Below are 16,189 nucleotides of genomic sequence, written 5' to 3'. Positions count from 1 at the left end.
ATTGCATTACCCCCGTCTTTCTGGATCTTGCCATTAACACTTGATTTCTGTGGAAATCCCTCCATGTCAACTAATAATATTCTAGTTTTTCTTGAAATTCTACTTTGGCATAATTTCAGACTTGTAGAAATGTAAGAGTAGTACAAAGCTATCCTGCTGGCCCATCATCAGAGTCCCCAGTGTTGGCCTATCACAGTGGTTGCTTCATGCCTGGCTGGGTTTAGAAGCCCTTGGGAGGTTTTGGCATGCAGCAGGCAGCTGCTCGAGGCCTCACAGGTTGCTGTGTGACTTAAGGCCACTCTGCTGTAATGTCTGACCTTTGAGATGGATCTTCGAATTAGAGGCAGTGGATTTAGACAGTAGCCTCTGAGTCAGGCTCCATCAGTTTCTATTCTTCCGTGCCTCAGTTTCTTCATCTGCCAAATGAGGAACGCTGCATGGGAGTGCTTAAATAGCACGGGGCACCCAGTGAGTCTGCACTAAAAGTCCTTCCTCTACCGATCATTACCGTGGCTCATCAATGAAATAAAGTTGGTTTAAGCTTGCCCTGGTGACCTACAAGAATTCTTTTTTTTTGGCAGTACCAGGGATTGAACTCAGGACCTTCCACTTATCAGGCAGGCGTGGTGCCACTGAGGTACATCCCCAGCCCCATAAGGAGAATTCTGTATGATCCTAGACCCCTTAATTCCTTTAGACAAATTGGTAGTTATCAGTATGGAAAAGGGTTTGCTTAGAAACAGACCCCTTTTGAAAATGAAATCAGTAAGAATCAATTAAAAATACCTGCTACAATGACTCATCCTAACAGACGTTTTGTAGATGCCAGGCTGGGAAATGCCCATGTCTCAGTGTCAAGAATCTGTCTCAGGCAGGAAACTAATGGGAGATGGCGACGAAGTGGTTGGTGCCAGGCTGAAGTAACCCATTCATGTGGCTATCGGGCACACACCTGTGTGCACTGGGCCTCAGCAGGGCGGGGGTTGTGCACCTACGTTACAGCAGCACAACTTGTGACAGCTAAATCTTGGAAGGAAGCAGCCTGTACGCCCATCGCCAGATGAAGGGAGAAAGAAAATGTGGCATTTATCCAAGATGAAGTACTACTCTATCGTAAAGAAAGATCAACTTGAGGCATTTGTAGGAAAATGGCTGCACCTTGAGACCATAATTTTAAGTGACGTAAATCAGACACACAAGCTTGAGCATCACATTTCATGTTATATATTAATATGAAAAAGTTAATATGTAAAGTATGAAATAAAAGACAGATAATAGGAAATAAGAGAGAAAGAAAAAAGTTATTGTATTCTAAGCATGTTTCTGCTGTCGATTTCTAGTTTCACTCTGGTGTGGTGTAAGAACTCACTTTGCAGGACTTCTATTTGTTTTGGGGGGTTTTTTGCATATGTTCTGTTCTTTATGGTTGCTATGAGTATGGTCTATTTTGAACTTTTAAAAAGATTCCCAGCATAGGAAAATCTATGACAATAGCGAGTAGTCAGAGGTTGCCCAGATTGGGAGGCACTGGTTATTGAGAGATAATAGTGGGCAGAGTGTTTTGTTTTGGGATAACAAAAATGATCTAAATTTGACTGTGGTCGTGGTTTAGCATACAACACTCCATATGCTAAAATTCACTGAATAACACTTTAAGTTTATAAATCACAGAGTATGCAAATTTTAGTTCAATAAAGCTGTTATTTAAAAAGTAAAGAGGGGGCTGGGGATTTAGCTCAGTGGTTCTGCCGCCTGCCTCGCAAGGGCAAGGTCCCAAGTTCGATCCCCAATACCAAAAAAAAAAATACAAAATAAGTAGGAACAGAGGAGCCCTAGTGCCCTGGACAGCAGGTTCTCCCAAAGAGGGCCAAGGCCAGGTGGGAATGTGTCCCCTTGATTGCTGTGTTCTGGTTTTTCTGGATAGGCTACAACTTTGCAACTTGATGTGACATTTTCCAATTTTTAAAATATTTTTTAATTTCCTGATTTAAAGAAAAAACTCTTCTGCTCCAAGCCAGTTTGCAGCTACTCACCATGGGTATCAGGTTGGCTGGTTCATGGGGAAGATACGAAACAGAGGAAAAAGCTGTAAGAATTTGTGTGTTGAGGTAGCTGTTCAAGGAAGGGGGTTTCATCCGATGGCTCTAGGCCGCCAGGTTGTGCCTGCTCTGCAGTGGCACAAAAATAATCGACTCAGTTCCTGGACATTTCTCGAGCACCTACTCTGTCCCAAGTCGCACTCCTCCCAGAACCATGCAGTTTCCTCCCCGTGTTTATTTCCTCTCACGTTTCCGCCAACTGCTAACACTGCTTCTGTAGTAGACAGCATTTCCAGAGTTTAGCTGTTTCTGTTCCAAATAAGCACAATAAGGAAAAGGGATATTTTGTAAGATATAGCTTCTGGTTAGAATAGTAATCAAAGGTCATGAAATGCATATTTTTTTAGAAAACCTGACATTTGCATACTGTGTGAAACAATTGAGAAACAGTTGTTTCAAAAGCATTAGAGAATCCAAGTTTACCTAACAGTGGAAAATATTATGCATTATGCAAAACCCAACATTTTGTGATGTAAATGCAGTGAAAAGGGGACTCCAGTTGTCACAGGTTCTGTACCCTGAAACCCCCTCCCGCCTCCTGCATACATGGCAGAGCTGGCAAGAAATAAGGAGTACTCAGCAGCCAGGGGGTGTCGGTTGGGAAGATCACCAGGCAGCACATGCAAGCTGACGCTTGTGCTCGAAGTAACCCAGGGACCCAGGTGTTCACTCACAAGTGGACCAAAAACGGAGGTCCTGACCCCAGATGAGGTGGAGAGATGTGAGCGGGAGCCACCTACAGATCAAGGACGGTGCCACAGACCAACCTGCCCCTTAGGACAGGTGACCGATGGAGGCATCCAGTGGGAGAACAGTCAGTCTCACCACACTGTGCGCAGGGGCTTAAACGTGGCATCTCTTGAATAGACCCATGACACCCAGGATGAGAATCGATGTGAAAAACTGTTACTGGTCTAAAATGAGCCTGGACGACCCACAAGAAGAGAGGGAGAAATGGCTCTGAAGAGATTCTCCCTCGCTGAAGTCCTGCTAGGCTTCCTACAGACACAGCTTTCTGGAATGAGTTCACAATTCAGATTATAAATCATACAAGGAAACTGTCGTCCATCCTGCTCAACAGTCAAGACACACCGAAGAGCTGGAGTCACCCACAGGACTTGGGGATAATCAAACGCTCTAACAGAAGTAAGTAGTTTAAAATGATTCAGATAGCAAAGAAAGAAACAAAAGCTCAAGACACTGTGAAAAGAGAACAGCATTGTGAAAAAGGAATCAACTAGTCTACAAATGAAGAATGCAGTCACTGAAATTACCATGTATGCATGGACTGGCTAGAGAACTGAATAGACACAAAGGTGAAAAGAAACTTCTTGATAAGAAAAGTCAGAAGAAAATACACAGAAATAAAGAAAGAGAAAATAGAAAAGAGGTTAGGAGACAAGGAGGATACTATGAATAGAGCATATTGCTAATTCCAAAGAGAACGGGGGCGGGGGGAGAAGCAGATATTCCAGAAGTGTTAGCTAAGGATGTTCCCGAGTTGATGAAGCACATAAATGCTCAGTTTTAGGGAACACGGCAAATTCTGAACAAGATCAAACAAATGAATATATTTCTCATGCTGGAAATTGTAAATTTCACTATATGCTCCTTTCCTTCAAAGCAGGAAAGAAACTCTTACAGTAATTTTAAAAAATGAATGCTGTGTATCCTCTAACACCCTTGCTGTTAGGGCTGGAGAGACTTGGTTTGGGCTTGAGGTGAGGGTGGACAGCGAGCAGAGAGACTCTGTGAAATCATTTAAGCAGCTCAGGGGGAGCCACAAAGGGGGGGCCTGTGGGGAGATCTAGCACTGTCACATCACTGACCACACCTTTCCTTTCCAAGTTATCTTTCAGGCTTTTTGTTTGAAGTTTTGTGTCAGTTGGGTACTGGCAGGAAACAGATGGCCCACTCACACCGGGTAGTGGAGGAAGTTTAAGTAAGAGACTATTTGCAAGGACACGGTTAGGGTTTAGCTAAACCAGGGGACTGTGGGGCTGCAGAGGCCATCGATGATGAGAAGCCCTCACTACCCAGGGCCTACAGGAGGGGGAGGGCAGCTTGTACCCCACAGGCAGCTGCAGGGAGCGGCCATGCGACAACAGCTGTAGCCCTCCGTGGGGCCTTGCTGCCAACCTATTCAGGGAGACCAAACCCAACAGAAGTGCCCAGGACAGCGTGGTGGGTCCCTGTCCTTCTTTCTCAATCATGTCCCAGTTCGGACAATAACTGGTTTGATCACTTGGGCCAGGGCACTGGCTGACATAGTCTACATGGAACAGCTTCGTGAGAGACGAGGCAAAGCCGAGAGCGATACAGCGGAGCGAGGCTCAGACCAGGGGAGAATGCTCCGGAGATGTGCGGTCCAAGCATTTCCCACTGAGTGCCAAGTAGCTTTTCTTTTCGTTTTTAAGCTTTATTGAGATATAATTCACGTGCCATAAAATGCACATTTTGAAGGGCACGTTTTGGTGACTTTTTAGTATGTTCCCAGGGTTCTGCGATCATGAGCACAGTGCGTTTTAGAGCCCCACACCCAGTAGCAGTCACTCCCCAGACCCTGTCCCAAGACCTAGGCAGTCACTAGTATTCTTTCTGTCCTTGCAGAATTGCCTGTTCTGGATGTTTCCTGTCGATATCTCTTGCAGTGTGTGGCCTGTGTCTGGCTTCTTTCATTTAGCATAATGTTCACAAAGTTCATCCATGTTGCAGCCTGGATCAACATTTTATTACTTTTTATGGACAAACAACAGTGCATTGTAGATTTGCCACATTTTACTTATCCATTTACCAGGTGATAGATAATTGAATTGTTTCTACTTTTTGGCTTCCACTGTTTGAATAAAGGTGCTATGAAATTCATGTATGAGTTTTTATGTGACAGTGAATGTGTGTTTTTAATCCTGTTGGAAGTGTGTGTGTGTGCATGAGTGTGTGTGTGATTCTTCCAATTGCAGGATTTAAAAGATTTTATAATTCATTTTAGAACATGCCATTGTTTAGATGCTTCTGGCATTAAGGCTCCTAGGTAAACAGAATTTTACTGTAGTTGACTAATATTCTGAGATCAGTCGGGCAGAAGTGTGGCAGGCAGAAGTCACTGAGAGAGAGTCAACTTAACTCTGGGTTCCCTGCCAAGGCCACAGTTCTGGACCTTGTATGCAAGCTTCTAGCTGCATCTTGTTTGTTTGGACATCAGAGTATTAAATGGCCCTGGAATTAGCACTGAGGCAAGACTTTGAGGGCACAGGAGTTTGACTCTATGTAGTCTGCTCTGCCCACTGAACACATTTAAGTACTAGAATGGCTCAGGGCCTTCTCTCCCCCAGGAACCCTTCCAGAATGACTGCAATTTCAAGAGGTTTTACCTGAGCAGAGAGGAGGCTTCCTTCTCCAAGTCTTAGGGGTACGGAGGATCAAACTCAGGTCCTTGCACTTGCGAGGCAGGAGGTGGAACCACTGAGCTAAATCCCTGGCCCCTTCTCCAAAGTCTTGAACTTTCTTTGATATCAATAATAGAAACAAGGCACGGAGGGCCCGTGTTTAGCTGGAGCTTGTGGGCCTAGAAGGCACAGAAACCCAAGTTCAAATTCTGGTGTTTCCATGTTTCAGCTGTATCTATGAGAAAATCACCTGCCCTGCCCTTGACATCATTGGTAAGATGGGAAACAGAGTGCTCAGGTCTCCACCTTGAGGCTTAGAGGTAACGTGGTTACTGAGCGTGTCTGCACCAGGTGCTCAGGATCAGGAGGGGCACTTCTGTTTGGGTTAATAAGGGCGAATTAGGCCTCTGGGGCTTGAAGCATTTAGTCCATTGTTTTGAAGCAATTCTGCCCTGTTTGTTTTTAATAATGGGTTGGTTTGCTTTTAATAAGAAGAACCCAGCCCTCCTGCTCTCTGAAGCTTGTGAGCAAATGACACTCACGAGCCGGAGCTCAGGGGCAAACTCTGCAGCCACAAGCAGCCAGTGGCTGCAGGGAATGAGTGAAAAGAGGTTGTGTTCAGGAAACCGTTTCGTTTGCAGGGGAAATGCTGTGATACCTGTGATCTTATCCAGTAGCCTCATAGGCATTGGCAGCCATCTCCCAACTATTGAGCATGCCATCCCCTGGCTCCCTGTCCCTGAGGCAGGAATGATGCAGAGTAGCAGCCTCCCCACCTGGTGCACATCAGGAGGTGGAGAGAAATGAGCTACACACCTGAGTGGTAGGTGAGTCAGAGCCTCTCCAGGCCTCACTTTCCTCAGTGGTTAAATGACAGCATTGGCCCCGATGTCAAAGATGTCTCCCTTAGGACTGTGGCTGACCTCCAGGCCTGGTTTTTAGATTCTCTCCATCATCTGCCTATACATCTGGATGTATGTATGTGTTTGTCACTCGGCGGGTGTGTTTTATGTGATTCGGAGCCACCTGGAGATTGAGCTTGGGGAAGGAATGAGTGCTATTTGCTCCAGCGATTCAGCCGCCGTGAAGGAAGGAAGTGTCTTGTCATATGGTGCCTGAAGCTTCTTCTAGCCCTGACCTTGGTTGCAAATACACAGATACAGTCAGGTTCCCACCCCCAGTGCCAGGAGAAGCAGGACAGCCTTGACCCTTAGCTCCTTCCACACCACTCCCCGCTGGGCACTTCCTTTCCCGCTAACCTTTCTCCCGCTTATTTTACCCTAAAGCAATCTTTAGCTAACTCTCAGAGGCCTCCCATCTGGAACCTCTGATAGCAGGTTTACACAAAATTGCCCTCCATAATCTAAACATTTTTAAAGGGAGTTTACTACTCCAAATGGCAACCTATTTCCTTACTGGCCATAACCATTTATTTGGAATATTTCATTATAAGTTGAAATCTTTCTTCCTTTGCTGAAGTGAATTATTGCATGCAGGACCTACACAAGACACCAGCCTTCTTTCTTTTTTTCCCCCAGTACCAGGGATCAAACTCAAGACCTTTCGCTTGTGAGGCAGGTGCTGTGCCACTGAGCTAAATCCCTGGCCCTGTGACACCAGCTTTCTTTAGACCTCATTTTTCAAAGGAAAAATATCAGGAGCCACCTAATTAGGCCCTTTGCATTAGGCCCTTTGCATCTTGGGGTTCTTCGTCCATGGATTCAACCAACCCTGCATTAAAAATATTAGAAAAGGGCTGGGGATTTAGCTCAGTGGTTCCGCTGCTTGCCTCACAAGCATAAGGACCAGAGTTTGATCCTCAGTACCAAAAAAATATATATTAGAAAAAATTGTGGGCCAGGGATTTAGCTCAGTGGTGCCAATGCCTGCCTTGCAAATGCAAGGTCCTGAGTCCGATCCCTAGTACCAAAAAAAAATTGCATCTGTACTGAACATGTAAGACATGTTTTTCTTGTCATCATTTCCGAATCAGTACTGTATAATGTCTATTTACAGTGTTTACCTTGCATTAGGTTTTCTAAGGAATCTAGAGATTATTCGTGCATATGAGAGAATATGCGTAAGTTATATGCAAGTGGTGTGCTGTTTCATATAAGGAACTTAAGCATCATTGGATGGGGTATTTGTGAGGATCCTGGACCCATCCCCACCTACTTTTTAGGCTTTGGGTCTCTATAATGCTTATGGTTATTGAAACTACCCTAATAATAATTTGAACACTGAATTATAAACATTCAAATTTAGAAAAACCAGTTCTCTCAGGGGGCTCATTCATGAGGATAGAAAGATCTTTTATCAAGTAATTCCCCCAGGAGTCTTTTAAATAGCAATCTCACCCATTTTGATTCAATTTGCGGAAGGCCCATTTAGACGCATTACTAGACCACCTCTTCATGTAAAGGAAGGTAACCATTCGGCTCTCGCTCCCAACCTGCCACTAATTCATTTTCCCATTAATCTGCTTTTCCCTGGAGGCCATTTGATCTGTTTGCAGGAGGACCGGGACTAAGAGCAGCCCCTCCAGATGCCACGGCTTTCAATACCCAGACAATCCAAAGGGACACTGTGTTAGAACAGAAGTGATTAATTGAAAAGCTCACTTGAAAATTGTGTGCTGCTTTAAAGCCCTAATCGCTGATCGAGGAAGACTCCCTAAAAACAATGCCAGCAGGGGAAAATTTTTTTTTAGAGTATGCATTAATGGACTCCTTAAAATGCTGGATTCCAGGCAATAACACTTCTATAATCCTGATAATACTCACATTTGCATAGCCCAGCAGTTTCTGAAGTATTTTCACAGACATTGTGGCAGGCCTTACCCTGGGTTGGCTGGGGAAGGGCCTCCCTGGACTCATGATCAGGTTCCAGAGGGGACGTGGGTTTAAAGCTGTTGCTCTCCAGCTGGGAAGAGGCAGACAGGGTACCAGGACAGGACTTCCTGTTTCCAGTGGCACCCACTTCAGGGCTGGGGAGCAAACCCAGGCCTCACACATGCAAAGCAGGAGCTCTGCGCTGATCTTCAGCCCTAGCCCTCGAATCTCTGTTAACAACATCCTGCACCGTCTCCCTGGAGCATCGAAGCTAATGCCACCCTGTGGGACTGCTTCATCCAAGACAGGGGAGCGTGACAATGGTGGGGTTCTCTTCCCCACCTGGCAAAATATCTGGCCCTGGAGGCGCAGGAGTCCAAGCAAGTTGCTCACCATGGAAAGCAGCTAAGGCCTGCCAGCATGATTTTCGGACATTTTGAAGCAACAGATTCCTCTCTGCAGGTTCTGAAAAGTGGTTCCTTGGTGGATTTCAGTGCAAGACACCCAAACATCCTTCTGCAGCACCAAACCTTGTGCTGGAGTGTGGTGCCTCCATCAAAGCTCATGTTGAAATTTGATCCCCACCGTGAGGCACTAAGAAGGTGGAAAAGTGATCTGACTGTGATATCTGGAGCCAGAACCTTTGGGAGGAAATTAAGGTTCAATGAACCCCTAAGGGTGGGGCCCTACTCCAATGGGACTGTGGCCTTGTGAGAAGAGGAGGCCAGGTCTGAGCTTGGATGTTGTATCTTGCCAGAAGTGCCTTGAGATTCTGCAGAGAGCCTGCCATGAAGATGTCACCAGATGAGGCCCCTCGATCTTAGACCTACAGAACCATAAACTGAATAAAGCTTTGTTCTTTATAGACAACTTGGTCTGCAGTATTCAGTTACAGCAACAAAAATGACTACACTACCTTGAACAGTCTATTGAGAGACTAAATATCCAGACAACAACGGCCACAGTTTACACCAAAATATACTTTTCTCCTACAACCCCATCAACCTGCCCAGCAAGCCAAACCCTAATCTGAAATGACCAGCCAGAAAGCCAGCCTGCTCTAAGCAGAGCTGCAGGGAGCCAGATCACTCTCTGTAGTGACAGTCCAGGTCAATGAACAGTTACTTCTATAGCAATCGGCCCCAAGTGGCTGGGACTTGATTAATGATGACACCTTGCCTAATTTGTGTCCCCACTTACAGTTTAGGACCAACCAGAGAAAGCCAAATATGTGCCCCTCACCAATCCTGTAGAACACCCAGCTTCTTTGCAGCCCCCCTCCTGGGTCAGCAGCACCTGAGGAAGGCCCCCCTGGGCCCCCCTTTGCCACTCTATGAGCTCCCTGCCCATCTCCTCCCGGCCTGGCTTTAAGCTCAGCCACATCATGAGTGTTGGTGGTTGATTCCTTGCTATCGAAAAGGAAAAAATAAATAGTCTTTGCTTTACTCATTTGGTTGTCTTTATTTCCACAGTATAAATCAGAAATAATATGACTCATATACATATGCTCTTCTACACATATGCTACTGTTGTGATGTAGAAAACACGTGTGTTTAGAATGCATGGCAACTATTAGGCAGTCTCTGAAATTGTGTTATTTTGCAGGACCAGTACATTAACTCCTTGTATTAAAGAACATGATGTACATCAATAGGCACTAGTTTGAAAATACTAAGTGTGAACGTCAGCTGTCCAGTAGTATGTATATTACTCCAGATTGTAGATGTAATAATGAATATCAGGGTGGCAAAGAAAGCAGGTTCTGGGATGTTTGTTGTTTGTTTGTTTTGCTTCTGTGATACTGGGAAGGTAACCCAGGGCCTTGCTCATTCGAGACAAGTGCTCTACCCCAGCTGCTGGACTCAAACTCTGCTCCACCACCTGCTGCATTAGTCTCGGGCTCTTGGCTAGTTTTTTTCTGCTCTGAGCCTCAGTTTCCTCTTCTGTTAAAAGGTGCCCAATAGTCCTACATCAGGATTGTGAAATTAGACAGTGTAGGTAAAATGTGAAATGCTTAGCAAATGCTTTGCTTATTGTAATACTAGCCAGTAATGTGGTAGAATGGAAGAAATAAAGATAAAGGAGAAAAGGGAAATTGTAATTCTAAAACTGTACTGAAGGAAAAAACTGTAATTTACAATTTCCCTTTCAAGCTCCTCATTCCTAAATTCGTGAGTCTTAAAAAGTATAATACATCAGGCCCGCGCCTTTCTCCTGTGACATGGGTCTTCCACCAGTGGAAGACCACCTGTTAACTGAGCCAGATCTTTCATAGGTTTCACCGATTCCACAGATTTCCACCCTCCTGACACACATAACACCCAGCCCCAGACCAGAACAGGTCTCTCCCCCAGGTCTGCATTGCACTCTTGCTCAATCAGTGCTGGTTTAACTCTGCCTAATAAAGATTTTGTGCGCTTCTCACGGACACACCTTGAACACCCTCCTTCTGCTGCAGGAGTGGTGAACTACAGCCTCTTCCATGTGTGGGAAGGTGAGTGTAGGTCCCCACCTCCTCCTGGGGGAATCTCCTCAGGCCCCATCTGGTGACAGCTGTCACCATCCTATAAATGCATTTAGTTTTAGATCAGATCAATACAATTTTAAAGGGTAAAGAGAGGTCTTTGGATTTAAAAAGAAAGCACATGGGAACTGCTATCATAACGTGTTAAGCTGTCCAGAGCGGACATAGAAGCACAAGGCTGTGTGTCGTAGAAATTGTGTCAAGTGGGAGAAGAACCTTCCAGAAAAGTCAAGAGACATTCAGTGGGGCCAAGCTGGGAACCAGGCTAGGAGGGCGCTGCCAGGCGTGAGCCTGCGAGTGAACTGGACGTGAGATTGTGTTTTATCTAGAACTTTCCTTCTGCTATCTCCACAGGCGTCTCCCACTACCCAGCCCTGTGCACAGCCAGTTCTATCTCCCCGGGAGGTATGAGGGGTGGAAGAGCAGAACAGACTTCACAGGAGGAGATAAGCACAGCCAGCATGCTGACCTTCTTGTTCTTCCACCTCCTCAGGAAGCAGCGCCTCTGCATTCCATTTATCTACTGAGAAGCATTGCTCAAGTGATTCTGCCTGGAGAAAGAAAAGAGCTTTCTAGAGGCTTTGTTCTCTAGCAGGAATTCCTAAATGGCGTGCTAGGACAACATTTTGTAAAAATCCCACTTCATTGCAGATGTAATCAAACCATGCACTGAAGCCCTGACACGGGCAGGCCCAAGGCAGAACACTGAATAAAATCAGGACTAGATTTGCTGAACACTCAGCTGGTGACCCCAGGAGTTCTGAGGGGGTCCCAGACACAGGCCTTGGCTTCAAGGGCAGATAGAGCTAAGGTGGGAGACTCCGGAAGAGTAAGGACCACGGAATGAGTAGCAGAGATACACAAAAATCCGGTCATGGTGTGTGACTGTCCTCACAGAAATCAGCACTCTTCATTTCATAGTCATTTCCATCCTCACTGCATTCTAGTTTGCCTTCCTTATGCAACAGAGCTGAGAAGGCGTGGCTCTGACTTGTCCTTATGCTACAGTGCAGAAAACCAAGACCCTGGAGTCCATTTGGGTGCTGGGGTGATTCACTTTACTTGTGGACCGGAAGATATTTTTGGATGAGGTTTACAGTGGTGAGCTTTGAGTAAAGCAGATTGTCCCCCTTAACCAGTTGAAGGCTTGGCTAGAATAAAAACACCAGCCTCTCGCAGCAGTAGGATTCTCCAGGAGACTGCCTGGGGCCTTCTACAAGGCACTGCTGGGTCTCCAGCCTGCCAGCCCACACTGCAGATTTAGCCTCCAGCCTCCGTAAGCACATGCGCCAGTTCCTTATAATGGATCTTTCTGCACACACAGACACACAGACACACACACACACACACACACACACGCACATGCATACATACATCCTGTTGTTCTGTTTCTCAGGACAACTCTCCTATAGGTATTTTTTTACTGCCTGCCCTCTTCCCGAATAAAGGATTCTGAAAAATGTTGCCAAGTAAGTACTCCCCTCCCCACATTGGTAAATAAGTCTTGTTTTTGAGAAATCGAAGGCAAGCTAGCTAGGCTTTGGTTTAGTGCATTATGCAGCACCCACCAAGGGAACTGCCAGGCAAGCCACATGGTGATGGTGATAAAGGCCATGCAGAAACAGAAGGGCACTAAGAATTGAATGGCAGGTAAAAACAGAGAAAAATGTATGCAAGTATAGATTATAAGCATGTGGAATGTACGTTATGTAGATAGGCAGGAGGATGATAGATGGGAATAATCACTTGGGATGATAAAGATATTTACTATTAACAATTGTATATTGAATATCGACTTTGTCCCAGGCACAGGTTTAAGTCTTACGAAGAAAAAATTGTTAGTGTTTTCTCTTTAAGAACTTACATAACACCCACTAGGATAGATATAGTAAAAAAGATGGACAATAGTAAATGTTGACACGGATGCAGAGAAACTGAAATGCTCATGTGCTGCTAACAGAAATCAAAATGTTACTGTCTTTTTGGGAAACAGGTCCGCAGTCCCTCAAAGGGTGGAGCATAGAGTTTCTACATGATACAGAGATTCCAATGCTATGTGTGCCCAAAAGAATTGAAAACACATGTGTCTACATAGAAAGGTATGCCCGAGTATTCATAGCAGTCATTAATAATAGCAGAAAAGATCTATCAACTGATGAGTGGATAAACTGTGAGGTCCATGCAGTGGATTATTATTCAAATGGCTGCACCTTGAGACCACAATGTTAAGTGAAATAAATCCAAGACACAAGCTCAAATATTGCATGGTTTTTCTTATATAAGAAACTCAAAGTATAAATAAAGAGCAAAATAAAAGATAGTAATGGGAGCCAAACACAAAAGGACACCGATGCTGTTTATTCCATTTATGTAAAATGCTTACACTAGCTAAAACCAGAGACAGGAAGTAAATTCACAGTTGCCCAGAGCTGGAGGCCAGATGGAGTGGGCTCGGTGGGAGGACCAGGGTCCCCACCAGTGGGCATGGGCTTTATTCCTGGGGATGATGAAAATACTGGTAGTAGCTGTACAACTCAGCAACTAAAAACCACTGAATTACACATGTGAAGGGGTGAATTGTATGATGGTAAATTATATGACAATAAAACTGTTATTAAAAATTACCTAATGGTGTTGTTATGTTGCCTTTATAGATAAAATGTATGATTAATGTTTTTTTAAGAAATAGCCTGCCTGTTTGGTAAGAAATTTACATCTGGTTTCTTAATGACAGTAGCATGCCCTCAATTTGCTTCAGCTGCACTCTGAGAGGACTGTCCTGGCAATTGCCCGGGGCAGATCAGAGGTACAAGCAGGAGGAGGAGGACCCCAGCTACCTCCTCCGAGCCAGGATTTCAGGACCACAGAGAAGTGTTCGTTATTTCAGTCAACCCTCAATGGCCTGACAGAAAAGGCACACGTTTAGGAACCAAAAGGTTAGCAAATGCCACAGTAAACTGAGCGTGAGATTCAACAATGATAATACCACAAAGCAGCTGCTATTTCGAACATTCGGTCCCCAATGAACGCTATGAGATGGACTCTATGTCAGCCTCCTTTAACAGGCTGGGCAAAGCCAGGCCTTTTACCCCAGGTTGCAAAGCTAGCGAGGTGGGATGAGGCTGCAGCGTGGTGGTCCGTTCCCACTAGGCCTTGACTTCTAGACTGGGTGGCCTCCACTCTAAACCCTTGTCTGGTGGGCTACGAGACAGGATGCTGACGCTGTACCCAAGGGGCACGCTGCTTTATCTTTCAGTCGTGCCGTGGAGCTGTGCTCCCAGCAGGTCCCTTCAGTGTGAGGACAGAGGCTGGATCAGAACCTACTCCTGGGTCCCCACAGGCCAGACCCAGCCGCACGTCTGGCTGTCAGAGGCGTCCCTCCTGGCAGTGTTTCTGTGACACAGCTCTGACCTCCTCCCTGTCCTCTGGGCTTGTCATTTGCTCAAGCTCTCCTCCTCAGCCCCTCTGGCCAGCAGCAGGAGTAACAGCCACCACCACAGGGAAACTCATTGGCCAGCTCTTCCTACGCACGGTCTCATAGCAGCCTCTTTCTGACCCCAGAGGTGGATGCTATCAGTACCTGCCTTTTGCCAATAGGGAAGTAGGCGAGGCAGGGCTAGGTAACGTGTCCAAGATCCTCATGCTTTGATGGGGCCAGGACTCTCCAAAGGCCACTCCACTCAGGAACCAGAGTGCCGTGGCTCTGGCCCCATGGCATCAGTGCCAAGTGGGTACAGCACAGGTGCCCTCACCCTAAACTCCCAGTCCCGCCATCGTGTGCTTGGTACATTGTGTAGCCCATCAGATGCTGTGAAATGAATGACTGTGTGAGTGAATGAACGAGTGAATGGCTGCTGTCTAACTGCTGTGGGGGACATCACATCCCACAGACACCAGAAGTCAGTAATGTTCAGCCTCCTTGATTGATTTTATTCACTTTTCTCCCTGGGCTGTGCTTATTACTAAAACCACAGGGCAAGACTAGTACATGCACATAGTCACTTGTTTAGTTGGCCTCTTCAGACTTTATTCATATTTGCCTGATGCCTCCACGCCCTGGAGGATGACAAAAAGCTTTGCTTACCAGGTGCTGGAGAACAAAGGGATCATTTGCTTCTTACCCACTCAGATCTAGACCCATATTTAGCTCTTTGTTCCCTTTGGTTGGGCTGTTTTTGCTGAGCCCTGCCACGCATGCTTCCAAGGGTGCCACCTGGGGGCCCTGCCCTTACTCCCTGGCGCTTGTCTGCTTCTCCTCAGCACCATTACAGGAAGCGGTGCTAAGCTTACAGCCTTGAGAACAGTACTCTGTGAACCTGATTCACACACTGAGTGCCATGCGATCTTGTTCACTGCTGGCAGCTTTTTTTGGGTCATTCATCCCCCTGCATGGCACTAATAGCTTTTTCAGAGCTCTCCTGGGATGTGTACTATTTTGCATTTGTAAGCCACCTGTATGGAAGGGCCTGCAGGTTCCCAAGTGTCCTGTGCGCACTCTTCTGTTGGAGACGACAACGTTGAGGCCTCATTTGCCAGAAAATGGCAATGTGTGGCCACTACTGTGACACTGAGAATGTCCTTGTGGCACTGGATGTTCTCGCAGGGCTGCATGAGGTTGGTTGTATGACGTGACATAATGTCAGGGAGAAAAAAAGGATTTTTCACACCTTAAGGATGGTTCTGCCTGCACTGTAAAGTAGGGCGGGGGAATAAAGAGAGAGTGTGATTGATTGGGTGGGGACAGGCTAAGAGAAAGGAAAGGACCAAGTGTCAAGGTTGAAGGCTGGGAGATTTTGCCCTTCCCCGGCAGCAGGGATCTACCCGATACCACGCCAGCAGCCTGACACGCCTCATTCCTGATTGTCAGGAGAGAGAGAAGTTTCCAGCACTGTACTTTCAGCCCCTGCTCTGTGCTAGGCACCCTCTCACTATTTGTCACGATATCACTCAGGGAAAGTTATTATTGGTTTGTTTTGTAGTCTGGGAAAGTGACACACAAGGAAACTACGTGATTTGGTCATCACACTACTAAGCAAGTAAATTCTCCGTGCCATGTAGTCTTGGGGAGGAAGGAAGGACGCTCCTGAAGACACAGAGCCCGATGGTGAGTTCTGTAAAGGTCCCCTGTGGGGAGGAAGCCTAGGGACAGGAGGAACGGGCAGAGACATGAGTCACCCTGGGTGCTTTACCACCAAGAGTCCAAGGAAGCCCCGGTGTTCGTTTGTTTCCATGGCTCCCACCCACTCACAGCATTAATTTCCCCTGGGGTGCTCTGTCCACACTGGGCACTCCTTTCGCTAGTCAAATATTTGTTGCCTGTATCCATGTGCTGATACACAGTCAAGATTA

The sequence above is a fragment of the Heterocephalus glaber genome, unplaced genomic scaffold (assembly GCF_053883595.1).
Source record: "Heterocephalus glaber isolate CG9 unplaced genomic scaffold, H.glaber_assembly_v1.0 deba00000281, whole genome shotgun sequence".
Classification (NCBI taxonomy): domain Eukaryota; kingdom Metazoa; phylum Chordata; class Mammalia; order Rodentia; family Bathyergidae; genus Heterocephalus; species Heterocephalus glaber.
This window is presented reverse-complemented; position numbering follows the sequence as displayed.